This window comes from Corvus cornix, chromosome 3 (assembly GCF_000738735.6).
Source record: "Corvus cornix cornix isolate S_Up_H32 chromosome 3, ASM73873v5, whole genome shotgun sequence".
Classification (NCBI taxonomy): domain Eukaryota; kingdom Metazoa; phylum Chordata; class Aves; order Passeriformes; family Corvidae; genus Corvus; species Corvus cornix.
The window spans coordinates 68,285,347-68,307,697 of NC_047056.1; the positions used below are offsets into that span (position 1 = coordinate 68,285,347).

General features: G+C 42.7%; 1 long non-coding RNA gene across 1 annotated transcript in view; it reads right to left on the minus strand.

Annotated features, from left to right (window-relative positions):
* Nucleotides 1-22,351, minus strand: part of LOC120411700 — a 91,300-nt gene that overhangs the window by 56,871 nt on the left and 12,078 nt on the right. The window lies entirely within an intron of this gene.

Sequence of the window (22,351 nt, forward strand, 5' to 3'; positions counted from 1 at the left end):
ATAAAAAAGTACATGTGTTTGGTCGCCTGAAAAGAAAAATAGCCCAGAAGTTGATACTTCTCTTACAGTATCCAGATTATTTAATTAGGTTTCCATGGAGGTGGTGCCAGCGTGGTGTGTTGATGCAGGATGTGCTTTGTGGTGCTCACGAAGAAAAAATTAAAACTTGGATTTTCCTTTAGCAGGCTTTTGCAAAAAGAATTGCAGCCATTTAAGAGAAGGGTGTATTCAGTGTTGTCAACTCCTATGATTTTGATTGTGGTGTTTGCTGTGCTTCTTTGCACCTCCAGTTTCAAAAGGGAAGCTCAACAACTGAAACAGGCTAATACCTGACATGCCAGCAGCTTCCTGAGAAGGCACAGTAAAACTGTGTTAGGCAGTGGTACTTCTTGGCACCTACTTGCATGTGGGGAGGGGAGGTCTGTTTTTCATGTGATAAATTTTCAATTAAGAAAGTAACTTGTGGTGACAGCCTAAAATCATGACAGAAATCTATCTTAAACGGTCAACAAAGTAAAGACAAAAGGAGTGGGATGTGAGTCGACATTTGGGGTCACCTGGGTGCCCTACAGCATCGAGCTCAGCCTCCTGGTTGAGCCAGTCTCCTGAAATGCTATGGCATTATCTGCCAATTCAGTATGGCTGCCTCTGTTCTTTTAAGGTATCTGAAGTGTTTTAACACTGTGAAATAGTCTGTCTCAAATGGCTTCTGAGCCTCTTAGCCAATTTCTGCCACATTTAATAGGGAGAGCTCAAAGATACTAAGTGCCTGTGACTTCCATAGAAAGAATTACCCGAGCAAAGAGCGAGGCCCAAACCTACGTGCTGAGGAGGGAGGGGTTCCGGTCTCTTTTCCAGAGGTGGACAGCTGGCCACCCTGGCCCTGGCAAGGGCCTGGGAGGCCTTTTGGGGTACACAGCCTGCACAAGTCTGGAGGAGAGAAACGTGTAGGGAATGAGGCTGTGTCCGTTTTGCTGCTTGCAAAGCAGCATATTAGGGAGCGCAGTTAAGCATTCAAAATGATTAGTGAGGCTGGGTAGTAAATTCCTTTCATCATTTTGGCTGTCATCCAAAAATATGTGCTCTAGATTTACCATAGATTTGCTTGGTTTGGGCCAGGGAATTTCATTAAGTAACTCCTGCATCATGTGATGCACAAGGTTGCATTAAATGGTTCTGTGATTATTTCTATTCTTATTTCTATTCTTCTGTTTCAACGATCCTGTTCTGCAAAACAATGCTAGCAGAGTGGGGAAGAAAAACTGAGCTGTGCTTTTTAGGAAGTACAAAGAGTCCAATCTATTTAACTGCCGGGCTTTTTTTTTTTTTTTTTTTTTTTTTTTTTTTTTTTTTTTGTTTAATCAAATAAAAATTCCTAGGATTCATTGATCTTTACATTAGTTAGAGCATCCTACAAGGACAGAAACCATGATGGGGAGAGTGTGAGTAATGAGTTAGCAGCCTAGTGAATCATTTCCCCTAAAGCTTTGTATTTGTAGAGAGACAGATGGTGGGAGCTGTGAAGAGGGAGACGGAGGAGAAATGCAAGTTTTTGCAAACAGCAGAAGTACAGAGGACGGTGAGGAAAGAAAAAAGAAAAAGAAATAATCAGCAGGTAAGGGAGAAGAAGAGGCTGAGAATACACCAGCTGTTTCAAAACTAATGCATTAATGTTAGAATGGATTAAGGTTAAGGGAAAATACAGAAAGGAAATTGCAGAAAACAAGAGCTTTGTGGCTGAGAGAGGGAAATTTACCAAGAGCAGCCCTAAATACGTATTTGTAGATGAACTCTTGAGTCAGTTATTAATTTTATGTGCAAATAACGGAGAAGTAGCTGAAAGTATGCAAGACTCCATCCTGCAGGCTGGCAGTGCTGCTGCCCAGCTGGAGCTGCCAAGCTGCAGGTACGCACAGAGGCAAAAGGCATCGCTTGGATGGTGACAGCACCAGGGGTTTGTCTCACAGCACCTGTACATTTGCAAGGGGTGTGTGGGAGAGGAAGTTCATTGTCCCTAATGTGGAAAGTAAGCAAAGCTAGAGAGTTACATACTTAACACTGGGATGAGTGCAGCATTAAGAGGATTTAGTGATGGCCTGCTTCGAAGGCTTGCCAAAACTCAGATGACATTAATGCATGTAAAGATTTTTTTATGCAAGTCACCTGTGTAACAAAAATAGGGCTGCAAAATTTTATCCCACAGTTAAGTTAGATCGGCCTCTCCAGAGAGGGATGTGTAGGGTGATTCTTGTACAAAGTTGATTTAATAAAGCGTTGTACACAGGACAAGAAATGCTGCCCTAAGAGCTCATTTTCTCCTGGTAGGATCTTAACTGCCATAATTTGATGCCGTTTAAGAAAATAAAGCAGCAGACTTCCCTGCAGCCCCTCTGGGACCACCAGCAAGGCAGATAACGAAACTGGCTCATTATAACAGCCCCACCAAAGGGTGCCTTCCTGAGAGCTTTTCCCTCATCTCCAGCCACTGACCAGGCTGCAGGTACCAGAAAGTTGTGCATCTTACTAACAGCATCAGTCCAGGCAGTGTGGTCAGGAAGCTCCCCAATGAGACAAGAAAAGGAGCAACTCCCACCATTTAGGATGCTTCTGGGTTGTCAAATTGGAGGCACTGGTAAAGCTGAGAGGGACCCCTGGTCTTAAAAGGGAAGGGGATGTGGGAGGGGAGAATTGGGAGTTCTGTGGCCTTGCAGTGCAAGAGGTGTACTGTGGTAATGAAGTAAAACACGTCTCAGAGAGTTCCCTCACCTCAGTGTGCAGAACAGGTACACGTTATCTTGCAAAGCAAACATCTCTCTAGTTACACTTTGGCTTTAATTTAACAGGTTCCTCCATGCCCACACCTGTAGCAGTCTGCTGTTGTTTAACCCGTGTTTGGGAAATAGATCCTGCCTGGAAGGTCATGGCTTTTGTCAGCCTCCTCCTCCACCATCCTTTATCATGATGTTGCTGCAAGGAAGCACTGCCACAGCACCCAGTTCACAGTACTGATGGGCTGGCACTGCTCCTTCTCCCCAGTCCCCAGCCATGGGTCTTCTGAAGTTCCAGCCTGGTACACAGCACATCAGTATCATTACAAATCTCCAGCTCTCCTTGAGCTGTGCTGATAGATGCTCACATCAGCATGTGGTTCATGCTGGTCCCCTCAGCCAGCATGAACCACACTGGCACAGTAACACAAAAGCCACTTGGAAAACCCTGTCTGAGACATCCGACATCAGACACACCTCTCCCACCCTGCCTATTACAACCAGTGCAGGAAGAGAAATGCCTGTATTTGTGCAGTATTTGTATTACAAGTTACTGCTCACAGCAAGAGGTGTTCTCTGGACTGCAGAAGGACATCTGAGCAAGCAGAGGTTCCACTGCCGTGGCAGATGGGTGCTGGATGCTGCTGCCCGCACAAGCAAAGCCAAACCAGGCCCTGAGATACCAGACCACAGAAAAAGGCAGCAGAGTAGCAGCCTGTCCAATCCACCGCCAAATTAAGCCAAGAATAAGATGGAATTGCTTAGCCCCACTCCAGCCTTCATGGGCTCGGAGCCCAGCCTCAGCCTCATCATGGAACAGTGCACAGACCACCAGCTGTGTGTCCCTCTCTGTGGCCAAGATCACTTGTAAACAAACAAAAAACCATCTAAAGCTAAGTTTCCCAGCCTGACCAGATCTGCCAGCTAGGCTACATTTCAAGGGCTCGCTGATGTAGATGGGACCAAACAAATATGAACACACATACTCCCTGTGGCTCTGAGCACTGCATGCCACTGCACAGATCCATGCAAACTGCAAGAAATGTCACCAAAAGCGGAGTTTTTTAAAACATTTGTTCTTCATTAAAAGGTATCAAGGACTTCTCCAGTTTCCAGAGGGTGACCTACCCTCGGGTCAGGGGAGTTTCACAGCAACCTCTGCAGACACCAAGTCTAATGGACAGATGCAGGGAATCTCAGGTGAAACTTGGATTAACCCAGTGGATGTAAGTCCCTGCAGGACTGGCTGTTGTGGAAGGGGGATCTGCCAAGAAGTAGGAAACTTCCCAGGACCTACTTTGATGGCTGGGCAGATTAAGCCCTCTCTGTCTGACTCATACCACTCATCTAAGAATGGGGAAATGCACACTGTTGGAAAGCTCCAGAGAACCTCAAAATTGTGGGTTTCCTGGGGCAGCAGAAGAAGGTACTGTAACGGCAGACACTGGACCCCCCCCCCCCCCCATTAAAATAGTTAATAACTAAGATTGATTTTTAAAAAATCATTACTAGCACCACCTGCAGTGAGCTCATTCTGGCTGAATTTCATTCTTTGGATTTTCCACTTTTTTTCTGAAGAAGTGTATTCTGAAAACACTATCTTGGAGGCTTTCTTCAAAGCTACCTTTCTTTACTTGAGCTGACAGTCCTTACAGCATGTCGGTTCTGTTTTTCATCAGCTACGCCCAGTGAAAATCTGGTAAATGTGATGCTTTGTGACTGCCACGTTCAGCACTGCAATGCTCTCATGTGCCAGCCTCTGGATTTCCAGCAAGCAGCAGGTGCTGCAGTCCACTGTTAAAAACCCTGCAGACTTCAAAGGAAGAAATTCAGTGAGAAAGGCTTCTGAACAGGTAACACTACTGGGGATTGAGTTGAGCATCCCAGAAGCAGCAACTGCATTAAAGAATCTTTCATCCGTAGGCTGGGAGGGAGAATTGAGCCCAGCTTGGCACTGACCAAACCCAGTCCAGTCAGTATCTGGTAGCATCAGTTCTCAGTGGGCATTCTGTGCATCTCAAACATGTGCAAATGCACACAGCCAGATGCACCTGCCACATTCTTTCTCCCAGAACTTGCCTCCAAACAGACTGTACAGAGACACTGAAATCCAGCCTCAGCACTGATACAGCCACTAGTGGTTCCCAAATGCCAAACCAACAGCATGCAGTGGACAACTGACCATCCGTCTCTACACCAGACTAAAAATATCCCTACCAGCAATGGTTCCAGATGCTTGGTACTGGCCTTCCCCACATACAGGGCAGAAAATCATTTGGAAAACAGAAGTTTTATTCTTCACTTTATTACTGCACTGCTGCGAACAGCAGAAATTTACCCACTCACTCTTCTCCAGCCTCCTTAGCTAAGAAGCTGAGGCAATAGCAAAGTGGCCATTTGGGTTAGGTTGTTGAAGACTTACTGATTAAAGAACTACGTACATACAAAAAATATTGATTTTTATGGGTCCATTCTCCTCACAGCCTTACAAAAGACAGTTTTTTCCTTGACACACCAGCTGTGTAGAAGCTGAAACAGCAGAAAGCCAGCAGTAAGACTGTCCCAAAAGAGAGATGGAGGGGAGCTCTTTAAATAGGCACAATAGCACCTGGAAGACAGAGTACAATAAAGAAGTGAGAAAGAGGAAGGGAACTACACTGTAACAAAATTGAATGCAGTAGCAAAATTAATCAGCTAGCATAGATTCATCTCTTTTGGTAAAATAACATATCATTTACTATTTTTAAAAAGAAGAGGAAAAAGGGAGAAACACAGTATTTTCCTCCAGGCTTTTGTGTCCCATTTTAACTTACTACTTGGAAACCAACCTACTAAAGCAGCACAGTCCCTCCTGCGGACACAGCCATACTGATGACAATTTGATATATCAGTGTATCAGCAGTCAAGAAACTGACAAGACAGACAGGTACACAGTACATGGAAAACACAAAGAATGAAAACTGCACATCTCAGACTTTCACACTGATTGATGGAGTCAAGAGTCCTTGCTCTCTCCAGGCTGGAGTTAATTATTCCCAGGAGTAATTACCAGGTTGAATTTTAAGCTCTGGGCTGGATGGACTTGGCATTGGAGAGACAGGTTTCATCATTCCCTCAAAGCAGTGCCCAGATGATGGTGTGAATTTTGTGACTTGCTTTACTGGAGCTATACTAGGGAAAAAGCACCATCCCCATCAAACCAGGTTACAGTTTTTCTGTTGCCCGTATTTCTCAGTTGTGCACACTCCCCTGGTTTTGATGTCTTACAGAGTAGCTTGTCTCAAACTGCTGGATGTTCCTGGCCCCAACCACAGTTTTTTTCAGGACAAAAAAATGTTCATCCAGAGACCCACATCAGGCTCAGCCTGTGCATCCCTACACGAAATCAACACTGGATCTGGTGTGACCCTGTACTGCCTTCACATGACGTGAAATAAGAGGTGTAGTTGAGCAGTGCTACTGTATGAAGACAGGGTGGTGCTTGGGAAAACTATCCAGAGCATTTCTATATGAAGTATGGTCTAAGCCTACATCTATGGTGATACCCAAACTGGTCTTTTGCAGATAGCAAGAAGACAAGCCTTTATGAGACTGTGAAACAGCATTGGTGAGAAAATCCAGTGAGTGCCAGGAAATCACACTGCTTGTGGCAGAGCTCAGTAAAATGAATGCCTTCAAGGAGACAGAGGAGTCCTTGACCTACCTGCTCCCTACAACCAGAACATTTCTTAGGTACATCACCAGGAAAGGCATTTTCCCCACCAGACGTATGGGGTACAAGCACAGGTTGCAAACAGCGTGTCTGCGAGCTCCAAGCCTGTCAGACAAGTCTCAGTGCCTTGGCCCCGAAGTGCACACGGGGATTTAGCAAAGGCTTTCGAGGCATTTCGCATCAGCCCAGCTATCGGCTCTGACTATTGTGCTGTAGATGTGCTATCATCCAGCTAAAAGCATGCTTTCAGTTCTGATTTCTCTCTCACATACTTCCATTAGGAAACCTCTAATCAAAAGAAGCATTTTTCATAATTCTTCATGCCTGCATTTTACAACATTAGAAGCAGCTATGGAGATAGAGCTGCCTTGTGCCTAACGCTGAATACCAGAAGGCTGTTTGTACGAAGAGCTTCCAGTCTGACTCTGTCTGGGATTTGAGAGGCTAACTAAAATCCTTTGCAAATTATCTGTCACTCCTTTGTAAGCCCTGCTTCCTTTCTTTATGTCTGAATTTGGACTGGGGATAATGAACTTCCTGTATCATAGACTGGGATACAAGGAAACTCATTGTACACTCACCAAGGAAGAATATATCAGTAAGTAGCTTATAAGGCAGCTCTGAAGGGTCTTGTTAGAATGACTTATTCTCCGAATTTCAGTGGTTTGATTAAGTGGATCATGTGATAAACACTTATAATGAACTTCTTCAGATGCTGCCAGGGAAAACCCAGGAGATAAAATGCTGAATCCCATGGCATTGCTCTCTGCATAACAAACTGATTACAAAGACAGAAAAATCATGCAATTCACCAGATTCTTCTCCCACTCAGGACAGCACAACAATGTTACACAATTTTCTCTTTGCTGCCCCAAATTAAAGTATTCTTGCTACTCAGTCCAGTTCAAACTAGTGCAATTTTTCTCCTACAACGCACCAGGCAGATTACAGCTAAATGTAACTACTTGCAAGTTTAGTCATGTTTCTGAATGATTTCTTTCTTATTAAAGAAAACAAAATAATACAAACAAACATGGCAATGGTTACAACTAGATGATCTTTAAGGCTGCTTCTAACCCCAAGCCTTTTATGATTCTATAGGGAAAAAAACCCCAAAGAACTAACTAAAAACTGAGCATAAACTCACAAATAACATGTGCTAATTTGGTTTGTTTAAAAACAGCAGACCATAGTTGAGAGCATTCCTTGCAGTTTTGGCCCAGCCAATACCTGTAGGACCAATGAACCAGGGTAATACATCAGCATCTGCTCTGCTCTCTCCTCACCCCCAGTTCACAGCTTGTTGTTTCTCCTTCTCAGCAGACAGCCTCTCTTCTTTACTCTCCCAAGTTGTCTCTGCCTAACAAGCTACAGTACCTCTGCAAAAGACATCCTGGCTCTGGCACAAAGCATGGGATGTATGCACTTGTTCCTGTCCTGTTAGCGTAAATTACAGCACTGCTTCTTCAAGGCCAGTGCTATATCCCTGACTAAGGTGTCAGCTGCAGCTGTGTGATGGATGGGGTGCCTTTAAGAAAGTCTTCTTCAGGTCCTATGACTGAGATGAAGGAAAGACCCCAACAGCCTCTTCTCCTTGACTAGCAATACCCACCTGCTCCTGCTACCATGGACAACAGCTGCACCAGGACACATCTGCTGGTCTCATCCAATACCCGATTAGAATATTTGTCAGGGCTCTGCTACACAGAAAAGGATTTGGAGCTCTGCTGGCACTTTGAGGTGTCAGGATGGAGAAGGCAACTGTTTCAGCTGGGCATGGTAAAGATGTCAGGGAGCATATGGAGAGATAGACAAGTGCTGGACTCTTAAGTGAGGTAATTGGTGTTACCTGGGACCCTTAATTCAGTAAAGGGTTAGTGAGGGCATCCCCTTCCTTTAAGCTGCTTACTAACTGGTTTTCCCTCAGGCCAGATCCCAGACTTTACAGAGCAGTAGCTGAGATGGCAGAAGCTGCAAAGCCAGTCCATAGTAATGCCTGTCCTCAGGCTACCTCGCTCCATATCATCCCACTGAGTAATCAGCTCTTTAGGGTCACTGGGTGAATCGCCTTAAAGGGAATTGCTTTGTGAGTTCAGGTGTCAGTAGAAACAAGAGGGTAAAGGGTGGTAGATGGCAGGTCACCTCAGCAGCTCTGTCCGGCCTGTCACCAGTAGGTCTGATAGCTGCCAATGACACCAAGTGGAACCAAACCGACAGTGCTAATTCCTCCATCACACTTACAGCCCTTGCATTTCCCTCCTGCCTGCCACAAGGCAAGGGTGCCCAGCCTGGCACAGAAGAAGTTGTGCACAATCACGTGTGCACCATCACCAGAAAGCCTGCTCTGGCACAGCACCTGGGAGAATGATCTTGGTTATGGCTGGCATTGAACTGTGCTCTGCACAGTTCAGCTATCAGACCTACTGGTGACAGGCCAGACAGCTGCTGAGGTGACCTGCCATCTACCACCCTTCACCCTCTTGTTTCTACTGACACCTGAACTCACAAAGCAATTCCCTTTAAGGCGATTCACCCAGTGACCCTAAAGAGCTGATTACTCAGTGGGATGATATGGAGCGAGGTAGCCTGAGGACAGGCATTACTATGGACTGGCTTTGCAGCTTCTGCCATCTCAGCTACTGCTCTGTAAAGTCTGGGATCTGGCCTGAGGGAAAACCAGTTAGTAAGCAGCTTAAAGGAAGGGGATGCCCTCACTAACCCTTTACTGAATTAAGGGTCCCAGGTAACACCAATTACCTCACTTAAGAGTCCAGCACTTGTCTATCTCTCCATATGCTCCCTGACATCTTTACCATGCCCAGCTGAAACAGTTGCCTTCTCCATCCTGACACCTCAAAGTGCCATCTGCTTCCCCTGCACGGGACCAGTGGCACGTCCCCTGTCCGCTGCACTAAGCAGCCTGCTAAACCACCTCACTACCAGCTACTAAACCCCAGATATGCACAGACACACAGACAGCCTTGCAAGTGAGATCCTGTGCTTGCAGTTTGCACCGACACTAGGAAAGTCTAGGAGCATCCTTAAGTACAATACCAACATGTTAACATGCTACATGAGTTGACAGCCTCACCACACCTAGTGCAGCTGTTATGAAGAGACCTAGGGAGGAAATATTTGCCAGATGAAGAACACAGTCATAAATATCAAACCGGCTTGTCAGATGAATTACAGCATTGGGGGGCGGGGGGGAAGATGTCCTGCTCCTTGGCTTGACCATCAGAATGCTTATCTATCAGTACTGTTTTGAGGAATGGTCCAGCAATTATGGCATCTCACAGAAGTCCTAGAGGATAGTAAAAACTGTTTGTGTTTTTTTCAAGCAGCCAACCTGTAAGCACAACAGCAGTTTAACATGTACATCAAATTTGTATGTCAGCTTTCCTGTGTACCCTTACTAGCCATTAAGTTTCCTCAGGTCATGCTATTATTCAATTAATGGGATTGCAAGCTATAATTGAAGGGATAATACACCTCTCAGATCACATCAGTTGTGATGGCATGTAGAAAGAGGGCCTTATCTTATTTTACAGCCAAAGGGAATTCATGTATCTAATTGCAAGAAAAAAGGTATTTTTAAAACATTGCTCTATGCAATCAGTAAGAATCAATAACAGTACTGCTATTAGACTCAGTCATCAGAGAACAATGGAATTTTAAACCTCTAAACCAAGCAAAAATTTGCACATTCAGTCGTTTCCACTTGATAAAGGAGCCTTCCTCCTACAGGTAAAGGTGTTTGGGCTTTAAACCATGGATGCTAACTTATCCATGATCTAGTCTGAAATTGTGAATCATTTGGAGCTGCCTTTTTAGTAGTCTTATGCTTGTATGAATTAAATACTATCCACAGATTTCCTTTGTAGCCCTGTCCCCGGGGACTGAAAACCTGGTGTACACAACTCATAAATAAAGCTAGTGAGACATGAGCAAGAAAAAGCATAGCATACTTCTGGGAATCACTCCAGGAAAATAAATATGCAAGATGGCACATCACCTACACAGAGCTGGCAAAGGTAAAATAACATTTGGGTTCGATCATTATGGAAAAGAAAATAATTCTGTGTTCATATGTACACGCTGATCTTCCACTGAGACAAAAGGGCAAAGGTAAGGCTGGAGTTTGACTCACAAGAAAACAAACCTGCTGGCAACAGTTGTGGCTTATTTAACCAAATTGAGGGAGTCAAGTCTGAATCTGATCCCTGGTTTTCAGAAGGCCCATGAATTCTCTAGGAATGACCACAAGCATTATTTCCTATCTCTGTGGTTCATGACTCTTCTTGTGGTAAATACTTGCTTTTAAATTCTAGGTATACCTTTCCCTCAACAGTTAAAATGCATGACTTTATACAGTAGTATTAAAACATGGTAAAGAACAAAAGAGGAATAATTGTCCTTCTTTCCTATAATGGGTTTGGATGAACACACCCTCCTGTTTCCATCAGTGCTTCACTCTTTTTTACTTGAATAGGACATTACATTTACTGGCATTGACACTTTTCTCAGAGTTTATTGTTTTGTTCCCCTTCTGCTCTTCTCTCATTTTCAGTCTTTTCTATGTTTTTTTTGTCTAGTCTCCTGAATCCTTATCTTCCTATCAGGCTTTGCACTGTCTAATCCCCAGGTTAGTCTACTGTTGTTATTTATGAGATATTGAGAAGTTTAAGCCATTGTATAAAATGTATGACAACAACAGGATTGCACAGAAATACTCATTATTTAAGGGATGAATTGGCAGAAGACACATCCTGCAACTATGCAGATTGCAGACAGATGTCTACCTGTGTTTTGTTTGGCTATGATTTGGAAATGTACTGAATTCTTCGAGAGCAAAGGTGATGTGCTCTTGACAATTTTAATTTCATTGTGGATTGGTCCATATTTTTGCTTTTAGGGACGATGGCTTACTGTTGTCTTGTAACTGTTTGCCTGGTGATGTTTGTTGGCAATTTTGCTTGTGTTCTTAAATTTTATACATGACAGTAGAACTGCACACTTGCTGTGCAGACAAAGGTTTAAAACAAGCTATTTATTGATGCCACATTCCATTAATAAGTTTCAAAGTCTGGAGTTTAATATCTTAAAAGTTGTAATTCACACAGTTTCAAATATTGTTTGTTCAGGTACTCTTGCTTTATGTGTGCATTTTAAAATTACTTTATCCTTTGTATGATTGAACATGCTTATGCTATCTGGTATTGCTACTTTCATTGCACAAAGAACCTGTAGGAAAGCTTTTCATTCCTGGGATTGAATGACTGATAAGATATGGCACCAGGAGTTCAATGAGAGGTATATATGCATATCTGCTGGAGTTGCATGTTTGTTTATGGGACTGCAAGGGCTGACATAGCACATGTAAGCCTTGAGGCACCGCAGGATTTTAATTTGAACAATAGAACACTCAGCATGCCTTTGTGTGTGAGAATCCCAAGTGGGCAGGAGCACAACAGAAAGAGAATGGGGGCTGTGTGGGATATGTGCGCATCTAACACTCATCATTACTGATAGGGAACTCATTCTCTGTTTTCCTCCTAGCAGTTAATCACATGCAGCATATATCCCTGTTTTCACCACAGTGTACTCAATAACAATCATTAGTTCCTTCCCAGCCAGACTCAGATTCTTGAGAGGTTGCAATAAGAGCAGCACTTTATGGTGCAACCCATCAAGAGTTGTTAATATATGTAACATCTGTTGAACTGGGAAGACAGAGCTTCAGGATGATGCTCTGTAGATGTCTAAGATAAATAATTTTCTTGCTGAAATTGTCAGCACAGATGCTGCTCTGACAGAGTATGATCTAATGCTTTACCTGGAATTGCTATAACAATCTTAAAACAGAATGCAGCCTGCAATAACTAGGTAAGAAAAGTCAAGTGATTATCTTAAAATACTTCACTTTTTGTAGTTAACAGGGCAGTTGTTACATTCCAAGTGTAAAGAGATGACTGACTCCAATAACATGTGGTTTGACAGAAGAATACAGAAAGATGAATCCTCTAGTTCAGGTGGAGCTCCGTAACCATCGTCGACAGAAACTGGAGGATTGAATTAAATGCTCTGTATCCATTTACAGAAGAGGGATCATCTTGATTTTTCCATCTCTCTTGTCATTGAAGTGATGGCCAAAAGTCATTAAGGGCATAAAACTTTTGTCAAGGATAGGGACTTCCGTGAGCTGATGGTTCCAGATACAGGTCCCAGTCTGAAGCAGAACTACCATATTTACCTTACATGTACACTTCAAGAACCTTCAAGAATTCAGTGAGCGGGCAAAGATACTGAATATCGACTGCTGCAAGTTAACTTCTTTCAGCCTTTCAGGACTAGCCACTGCTCCAAAGCCAGAAGAGGGTTTAAAACATCATGTAGCAATTTCTGAAATGTACTCAAGATACTTCACGGGTCTAGGAGGAAAATCTCATTTTCTTTGCCAATTAGAATTGCCTGAATGAGATCTTCTTACGATTGTGCAAGAATGAGTGAAAAGCAGCACTTCCTATTCTTAACCACTATCCAGCATGCAGGCTAAGAGAGGGAATAACTTTAACTACAGATACCAAACTGTTCCTTTCTTTGGTGGGTCCAAATGCTGGAAGTCCATTAGTTCTACAGTTAATCTATTCAGGATATTTGGAAAGCAGGACTCTTTTGGCAAGTAGTTATTTAAAAGGTTAATTTTGCTGAGTCTTACTTGATTTTGCCAAGTAATCTGCCAATTAGAAGGACTGACAGGAAAAAATAAAAGGAAACAGCTATCCCTGAAACAAGAAAATCACTGCCTTGTTGGCTTGTGCTTGAAGATGTCCATTCAGGGCAACTCTATTTTGAAAAGACACCTTCAACTGTTTTTGATTTCCTGTCTGTGTTTGGGAGTATCTACTGAAATCTTTTAAGCAGAATTCTGCAGACTAAGCACAACACAAAAAAAGATTTTATGCAAATATCATAATTTAATTTCTTCCTGGCACAGAGAGTAGTGCCACATTCTCACACTATTGACATGAAGCCATATAAGATTGCTCACAATCATGATGACCTTTCTGATTCAGATATTTGTCCACTGGAAACTGGTTTAAGGGTCTGACTTAACTGTAAAGAGGCCATCCAAAAACTGTCAGATGACCGTAACTTTCTGTCATGACTTGTGTGGTGTCAAGACCTGACCTATATCCTGTAAGTTACCTATTTCCTACAATGAATTAATTTATACTATCATGTAACAATAGCAACCACCTATTCTGCACTGAAATACTTATCTGCTTTCTAGTGTTTCAGTCTAGCAAGCATAATTTCCCCAAACTGACAGAATTTTTAGAGTGAAAAGAGAGGTAAGGGTTCTGTGTTTTGGGCAAGTCAAAGGGAAATTCACTGCCTGGTTCAAAAGCAAATATCCATGTGACCATGTGCAAACTGATGGGTTTCTGTAGCTCACTGTCTTCAACAAGAAGAATTTTTAAAAGGGGAAGGACACATTGATTTGTATATGTGAATTTTCAGCTAATCTTCCCACTTGACTTACAAGAAACTGATACATTTGGGGGTTGTTACTTTAATCCTCACTATTTGAAAGCACCCCTCTGAGGGTAAAAGAGACCCCCACAGCTGCATCCAAACTGTAATTGAACCAAAAGCCCTTTGGCCCATGAGCAAACATGGTATAATCCATAGCCCCTCCTCCCCAAGCCCTATCCACTCCAGATATATTATGGCACAAGGTCCACAGCAGACTGCTCATGACCATTAGGATGCTCCTGTACTAACCCACCAAACTCACTCAGGTGCCCAGATGCCAACATGCTCTAAGGAAAGGGCAATATGCCCATTTCTGAGGTCAGTCCTGTATCCTCGCAGTACAAAATGCAGTTAAGCATTATTTAGGAAAAGGTTTCAGGTCTGCTTTCATTGGAGCACAGATCTAGGTCTTAAGTGATTATGCAAATGCAGTAATTATGTAAATCTATAAGAATTATGACAATTGGAATTAAGACTGAGGATGTAATGTGGACCTTGCTATCTTGCATTTGGTGGGGGAATTTTTATTTTTCTGAATATTGTGATATATGAAAACCTTAATTCCAACACAAATCATTACTAAAAAATCAGGTTGATGGGCAGAATTAAAAAGGTTAAGCGTCGTTTGTTATTTACAGTTTTCAAAATCATATACAAATCCCTATGTTCTGAGTGCTAAACTCCTGTGACCTATACATATGTTGTTTGTTTTATTAGACTACATGTGAATGAAGAGAACAGCTGTGACCTTCCCTTGTACTTCAAAAGGACTCTGATAAAAAATAAACAAATCCTCTCTAAGAAAAAAATTCTTAATTTGGATTTATTCATTCTGCATGTGTAAGGACTTAAGAAATTATTCCATGTTTTTATTACATTCAGAATTAATAGTGAAGAGGCAGGCAAGGTAGAATGTCACACCTGTTCATATGTAGTTTTGGAGTTACCTGTTAACATTTCAGTTATAATGCTCTGTTCACCACCACTGTTTTCTAATCTAGAACCAGACTCAGTGTAAACTGATGTGATGTTCATGTAAACCTCGGGGTGGGCTGAAACTGAGTTCAAGCAATGCCATTTCCTCTTTGTGCAACTTTCAGTTACCTAAAATACGTTATTAAAAGGATTTCCCTCTTTCTATGTATAATTTAAACAATTGTTTGTTGTATTGGGTGTGACTTTTCAAGAGTAATCACTTAACTGATACTAGTATTTAACTACTTTTAATAAATTCACTAAAATTACTGTGTCTGCACTGCAGGCTTATATTGCTTTTATTACACCAAATGATTTCTTTCAAATAGCTAACAGTACACAAAAACTAGGTGTGTGTAACCCATTGTTAAACTAATGCAAAACCTTACGTAGTCTTATAAAGATTTCATTTATGTCAAAAATGAGACAATCAGAGTAAGTTTTGAGTGACTAAAATGCAATGACACACATATTTCACTGTAAAGCACTTACAGCAGTGATCACCCAATGTCCCTTCTCTATGCCTCCTGGACTGCACACACTCCTTTTTTTTCCCCCCAGAAAACATAGATCTTCAAATATAAGCACAAGTAATGAGAATACAAAAACAAAACAAGGAAAAAGGCCTCTGAACTCAGCTGGAGAATGAGGCTGCTGCCTCCCCAGCTACAAGATGGTGTTGATCAGCTTGGCTTTCTGCAAGGCAGCTGCTCGCAGCTTCTGCTAGCTGTGCACTCAGTACTGGGCGCAGAAGAGAGGAGATAGGGGTGCTGGGATAGGAGTCTGGAAACAGAGAATGTTGTAGTTCATGTTATGGTGTGGAGGGAACTGAATGAGGAAAATGCAGCCAAGCCATTGATTTGTGACTCACTGACACAGAGTATTTTATTTGTCTTGCTCTTGGCCTGTGCAAGTTTGATGACCTCTGTCCTTGGTCTTATTCCACTTACTCCCACTGCTATGTGAGCTTTTGCATGTGTCAAATGACCCAGATGTTTCTCCTCCATTCACTGTCTTCCAATTTGACTGAGCAACACCTGTGATTAACAGGCAAAAAATGCACGAACAGGGTGTATTTTCAGTAAAAATTCTGCAGCTAATTGAAAACTAAAAATTAATTAAAATATTTTTAAACATTTAGTTAGTAGATGAGTGATTTGGTGTCTTCTACTATTTAAAATTTTCATATGTAATCATATTTAGAATAATTGGAATTCTATGATGAATTACTAGAGTCTGTTACAGATTCTCTGCCTTTTAAGACTGAAGTAACAGAAAATTTGTTCATGCTTGCCATATTACTGTCTGGAGAGATGCAGGACCAGGCAAAGAAAGCAAGCAGAACATAGCTGTAGCTGGCTGTGTTCATTTAATCCAAATATTTAATAACCAAATGTTCCTAACAACAAATAAGAAATAGCAATCTATTCTGTATCAAAGGATATATTTGAACTCCCTGGGCAAGTTTGGCTTAAGCTTATGAGGTATGTGTTAGTGGGAAGTGAAAATACACAAATAAAAGATGAGTATGTTCTGAACTATTTTACCAACAAAGAGGGGAGGGGGCAGGAACGAACTATACAGTTCTGTACTTTGTTCTTGAAATAGGCAGAATAACTGCCCTCAAAGCACACACTGTGAACTGCACAGACTGTGACAAGAGCCCAGGCCTGGCCAGATACCCAGATCAGCTCACTGTGCCCAGCTGGAGTCACGTCATGGCAGCGGACACGTTAGCTTAAGGCACAAAGCAGTGATAAGAACGTATTTACCCAGCTGAGAGGAAAAGTGCAGTAAATCTCTCTGTGTCTTTTTCCACCACGTTCCTCAAACAGTTACATAAACCCAACCCACATTTCTCTCTTACTATGTCACAAATATAATCCTCTCTCTAATAAAATAATAATAGTAAGAGATCTACATTTGAAAAAACATGTTAAATAATTTGCAGGCATGATTAATAGTTCTGCTGACTGGTAAAAATCTGGTTAGAGCAGCTAGGGTATGATGGTTTTTTAGGGGCAGGATAAAGTTTATTTGATTCTCTGTAACTGAGTGTCCTCAGCTGAACCTACCAGCCCTTTGCTGTGTGAGGATTATAACTCACGCTGCAGTTGGATCAGCCTCTGTTTCTATTTTTAGTGCAGATCTTGCTCCTTATTTAGTCCTGATTGCATAGCCAGAACTGCATTCTCAGCAGCTCAGTGAAAAGCTTGCCTGTTCCATTTTATAACCTTTCCAGACAAAAAGATGGGAAGCCTGTAGCTGTCCAAACAGTCCTATTTTAGGAGCTTGCAACACGATGCAGTCCAAAAACGCAAGGGCCACATGAATCCCTGCTGAAATACTATAGACTTTCCTGGAGTTTTACACAGCAAGAATTTGGCTGCTTCAAAGTTAACAAGGATATTTAAAAAAAACCCAAAAAACCAAAATATCCCAACAAACCCAAACAACCCCCCCAATTCCCAAAAACCCTTCTTCACCCTAAATATCTTAAAATACATTTCTTGAAACAGTAATATACATCTGGATCAAATTCTTCAGAAAACATTTTATCCTCCTTAGATGCATAGTTTATAAATCCAATTCAGGGAGGCAACTACTAGCCAAAAAAGAAATAAACAAGGAAAAATGGAAAATGTTGGTTTTAAAGAAACTCTTAGCAGGGACGACCACACAGAAGTAATTTTCTGCCACTCAATTAAAACCATAAGAATATTTTTGGTTTTGAACAAAGCTTTCCCACTACAGCAAGGAGTTTCTGCAATTATGTCAGCATCAGCTAAAATGCTTCACCTTCACTTCTAGGATTTGCTCCTGGAATATCCCCTCAGTCATATTCACTTAGTAAGCTATATTTCCATGTGTTGCATGTAAGTGCATAACTAAAACCCAAGATTAAGATGATCAAGACCACTGTGAGGCTACAAACACACAAAATGCAAAGAATCTACACAGAAAATACATGTAAAATACATTTTTATCTACATGTACTGAAATATAATGTCAATAATGGATCTTATTTTCATGTGTGAAGACATTGCATCTTACCATACACTGAAATTACACATAACTCCAAACAGGTCTCGTATTTCTAACCGAAGAAAGTCAAAGCCTTGCATGCACAAACCTCTTGAATGTAATCCTAAATCCTTGTTCTCCAAACCTGCCATAAATTGCTAAGGAATTGTTATGCTGGTAAGGCAGTGGTCACTGAATTCAGCCAGTTTTATTGTACATGTAAGGATATCCAGCACCCCTCCTGTAGTGGGGAGATTGATTGCAGACAGAAGTTTCCCTCAACTTCCCCTGTATTCAGGCTGTTGACTGTTGCTGGGGATACTGCAACATGCATATACCAAACCAGGCGTCCCGTGGAAAGGAAATATATATGGACAGACAGATTCTTGCTAGATGTTTCAGAGATGTTTATTTCTCCAGCCGCATGGCCGGAGCTCTCCCGAGGAACTGTTCCAGTCACGGGCCCAAGGGTCCTTCTGCCCGCGCAGGGAACACAAACCAACCAATGGGAACGAGGCTGAGCAGGGGCAGGGAAACCCCGTGTCTGTGCCCTCAGGGCCCTCTCCCAGGGCTACACGGCAGGGGAGGGACCCCAACATTTCACCCGTTTTATTTTAATAAAAGGAGAATGAAAACAACTGGATAAACATAACAAGAACAGTTTCAAAACAAAACAAGCCACCCTCCTGAGTCTTTAAATGTCCAAACAGATTCTGTGGAACATCTTAGGGCTGACAGAAGGGAGACAGAACTCTCTGAGCATGCTTTGTGGGGAACTGAGGCAGGAGAGGGTTTAACTTCCTTCCCTCCCCCTTTTCATCCCCCACTCGGCATTGGAAAAGGGATTTTTGGGGAAACAATTGCAAAAGCATGGTTTTGTGAGGGAAACCATGGGTGAAAAAACGGATTGGGAATACACTGGGGGTAATAGGACATAGGGTAAAAGGGAAAGGTGGGATTAGGAAAGGGAGCTGTAGGGGGGCTTACAATGGAGATATTGTCTAACATGACTACGATTTTTTGCATATATACTGCCTTTTACAGGAACACCATCAGGCCCAGTGACCTGCGATGCTTGTACCCTTTTCTACCTCGTATAATTTTGAATTCCACTACCTCTCCATCTCCCAAGCTTGGGATGCATTTTTCAGGGTTATTCTTTTTAATAGCAGTTCTATGCACGAATACGTCTTGCTGGTTGTCACACCTTGTTATAAAACCATAATTTTGCTTAACATTATACCATTTTACTATCCCTAAGATCTTAGTTACTATGATCTTTTCCTTTTTCCGAGTGGCTGCTGTTTTCTGTCTCGCTGCCTCTTTGCTCTCTCTTTCGGTTGCTCCCGTGTTGGAATTGTCGGGGCTGCTGGTGCCTGCGCGCTCTTCCCGGGGTCGCGTTCGGGGCCTGCGCGGGCCGGGCCGGGCCGCGCCGCTCAGTTCTCCGTGCGTCGCCTCCTCTGGTCGCAGCTTCGTTGCCGATGCCAGGCGCTGCACCCACGTTTGGCCGGGCCCCCGGCAACAGACCCCCCGCCGCTCCGCTCCAGCGCGCGTTCCGGCTGGGCACGGCTCCGTTCTACTGCCGCTGCCACCAGCCACTGCCTGCGCGCCGCCCCTCTCGGTCGGGCGTTCACGGGGCTCGCTCCACCACGCGCTGTGCTGGGCCGGGCGGGCACCGCCGGGTCCCGCCGCTCCCACCGCGCCTCGCTCCGCCACCGACACTGCGGCTCGCGTAGCTCCGCCCGCACGCGGGAACTGCCTCGCTGCTGCTCGGAGGGCGCTCGGTGCACGTGGCCTGGGCCGCACGGTCCCTGCGCCAGGCTTCCCTTCGCCAGGACACAGCTGACATTGCTCAACACTCTCGGTAACTAAATAATATTCACGAAAATATTCTTCCATCAGCATATATTTTGATTCCAGTATTAACTGTGTCCAAACGGTATTCCAAAAGCCCTTGGTAAGAATTAAATCCCAAGAAACATAGAAAAAGTTCTTAAACAACCATGCCAGGAAGTGTTTCAGTTCTTTTTGAGCTTGAATCAAGCTAAAATTTACAAATCGTTGTTCAAGAATCATTTTAAGTTTAAGATAAATGTCCATATGCGGCTCTGAGAGCCAAGAGTCTTCCCACCGTTCCTCCATAGTTTAGATATGGAATAGCAAAGCAAAACCAAGAAGAGGAATCCAAAGTTTCCAGGGTTACTCACACAAATCAGTCGCTTAGGGATCGGGGATCGTTCTGCCCACATTCCCCACCATTATGTTGCAGTGGGGATACTGCAACACGCATATATCAAACCAGGCGTCCCGTGGAAAGGAAATATATATGGACAGACAGATTCTTGCTAGCTGTTTCAGAGATGTTTATTTCTCCAGCCGCATGGCCGGAGCTCTGCTGAGGAACTGTTCCAGTCACGGGACCAAGGGTCCTTCTGCCCGCGCAGGGAACACAAACCAACCAATGGGAACGAGGCTGAGCAGGGGCAGGGAAACCCCGTGTCTGTCCCCTCAGGGCCCCTCTGCCAGGGCTACACAGCAGGGGAGGGACCCCAACAGTTGACTAGTCTTTTCATGGCACACTGAGAATACAAAGGCAGATTTAAAAGAAAATTAACTGGAGGAGTAAAGAATTAAAATCAGTGAAGAGAAGGAGGGACCAATATACTCTCATTGTAAATTTAATTACTTCTTAGTCAAACACTGGACACATTGCAAAGCCAATACAAAACAGAAGGGCCATAAAAATTATGTATTAAGCAGGCCTGCATTTGCATATTCTGTGTTCCCCAAATATCCTACTGATTCTGTGAAAATGGAGAATATTCTAAACGCATGAAGTCAAGTTCCATATCTTGATTTAAATGATAGGCATGGGATGGCACAAGAAGTAGTCAAGATCACTGTCTGGAAGGCAAGGGGCTAGAAATTGAAAGAACTGAAAATCATTAACTGGAAAGACCCAAGTACTTGAAAGCCTGTTCATTCTAGCAGCTGTCAGAAACATTGCACCCTTGTACCCTGAGTGGAGACTACTGAAATTTGGGTATTTGGGATATGGAGTGTCTTGGCTGAGCTTCTCAGAGTGACATAAGAAATTGAGACTCTAGCACATTTGGAAAAATATAATAAAAAATACTGGTACCAAGGCACCAATGTGCAAATCAGGGCAATGAAATTGTGACTTGTGTGCCTACAAATTAGGAACAAAAATTTAAGCATGACTATTCTGAGAGAAAGGTATTTAAGAACAGAACTTTATTCTCAAAAAGCCACTCAGATTTTTTTCAAGATTACACTGAAAGAGGCTGAACTGCACACAAAATCCTTCAGAAAATGCCTAAAAACATAACACAGCCAGAGACTAAGATAACTTCCTTTAAGCCCTTTTCAAGAAGGGGCTTTTGAGCTGATGCATGACAGAGGAGCCCAAGAAGCTGATACTGAGTTGCAAGGGTCCAAGAGATAGTCCAAAGTCTGTAGACCTTTATACTCCAGGTAGGTGTGGAGAAGATTTTCACAGGGAGACCCTATATGGAATCATGACAAGATTTTCTCTAGCAAGCCTCTGGCATGGATTTTCTTATGAAACACCATAGCATAGTGCAAAAAGTATCAAATTACCACTATTCTGGACATATTTTTTAATAAAAAACGTGACTGCTGAACCCATTTGGAAGAAAACCTAAGTGTATATAGCTTTGTTTGTAATTCAATACTATAAAGAGTATCCTAACAAATTATGAGTATTTTGCAACTGATGTAATAACTATTTCTGTATTTTCAGTTGAGTGACCACTTCTGTGTTTTGAATTATGAAATCTGCATAACATTAAAATAAATTACTCAAGTGCCATTTTAAATCAAAATTAAGTAGGTCACTTTGAAGTCAGCTTTGATGGGCAGTTTTGTTGTTGGTTTTGGTTTTTTTTTTCAAATGAGAGCATGAGTCTGTTCCCTCAGCAGCACTTAATCACTGGTAACTTTCATGAAGAGCAAACAAAAGGCCTCTTCTATTTATCCATTATGTTCCTAAGAGGTGAGAACAGCTTGATGCAAATGAAAATCATTAAAGCATTCTGCACTACCATTAACTGTCTGAATATGTGTATATGCAAATGCAGCACATTACCCAGTGAAACTGCAGCCTCATGACCTTTTGCATTGAAAATCTATGCCTTATGACTCTCTTAACAGTTGAAATGCTCCCTATGATGTGTCTTCCTGGAAGTGCTTGGTTTGGACAGATACAGTAATGGAGTGCAAGCCATTTCACAGAAACATATTCAGTTTCAGCTACCCCTTCACCCTGTCTGGGCAAGGTGTAACATCAGAG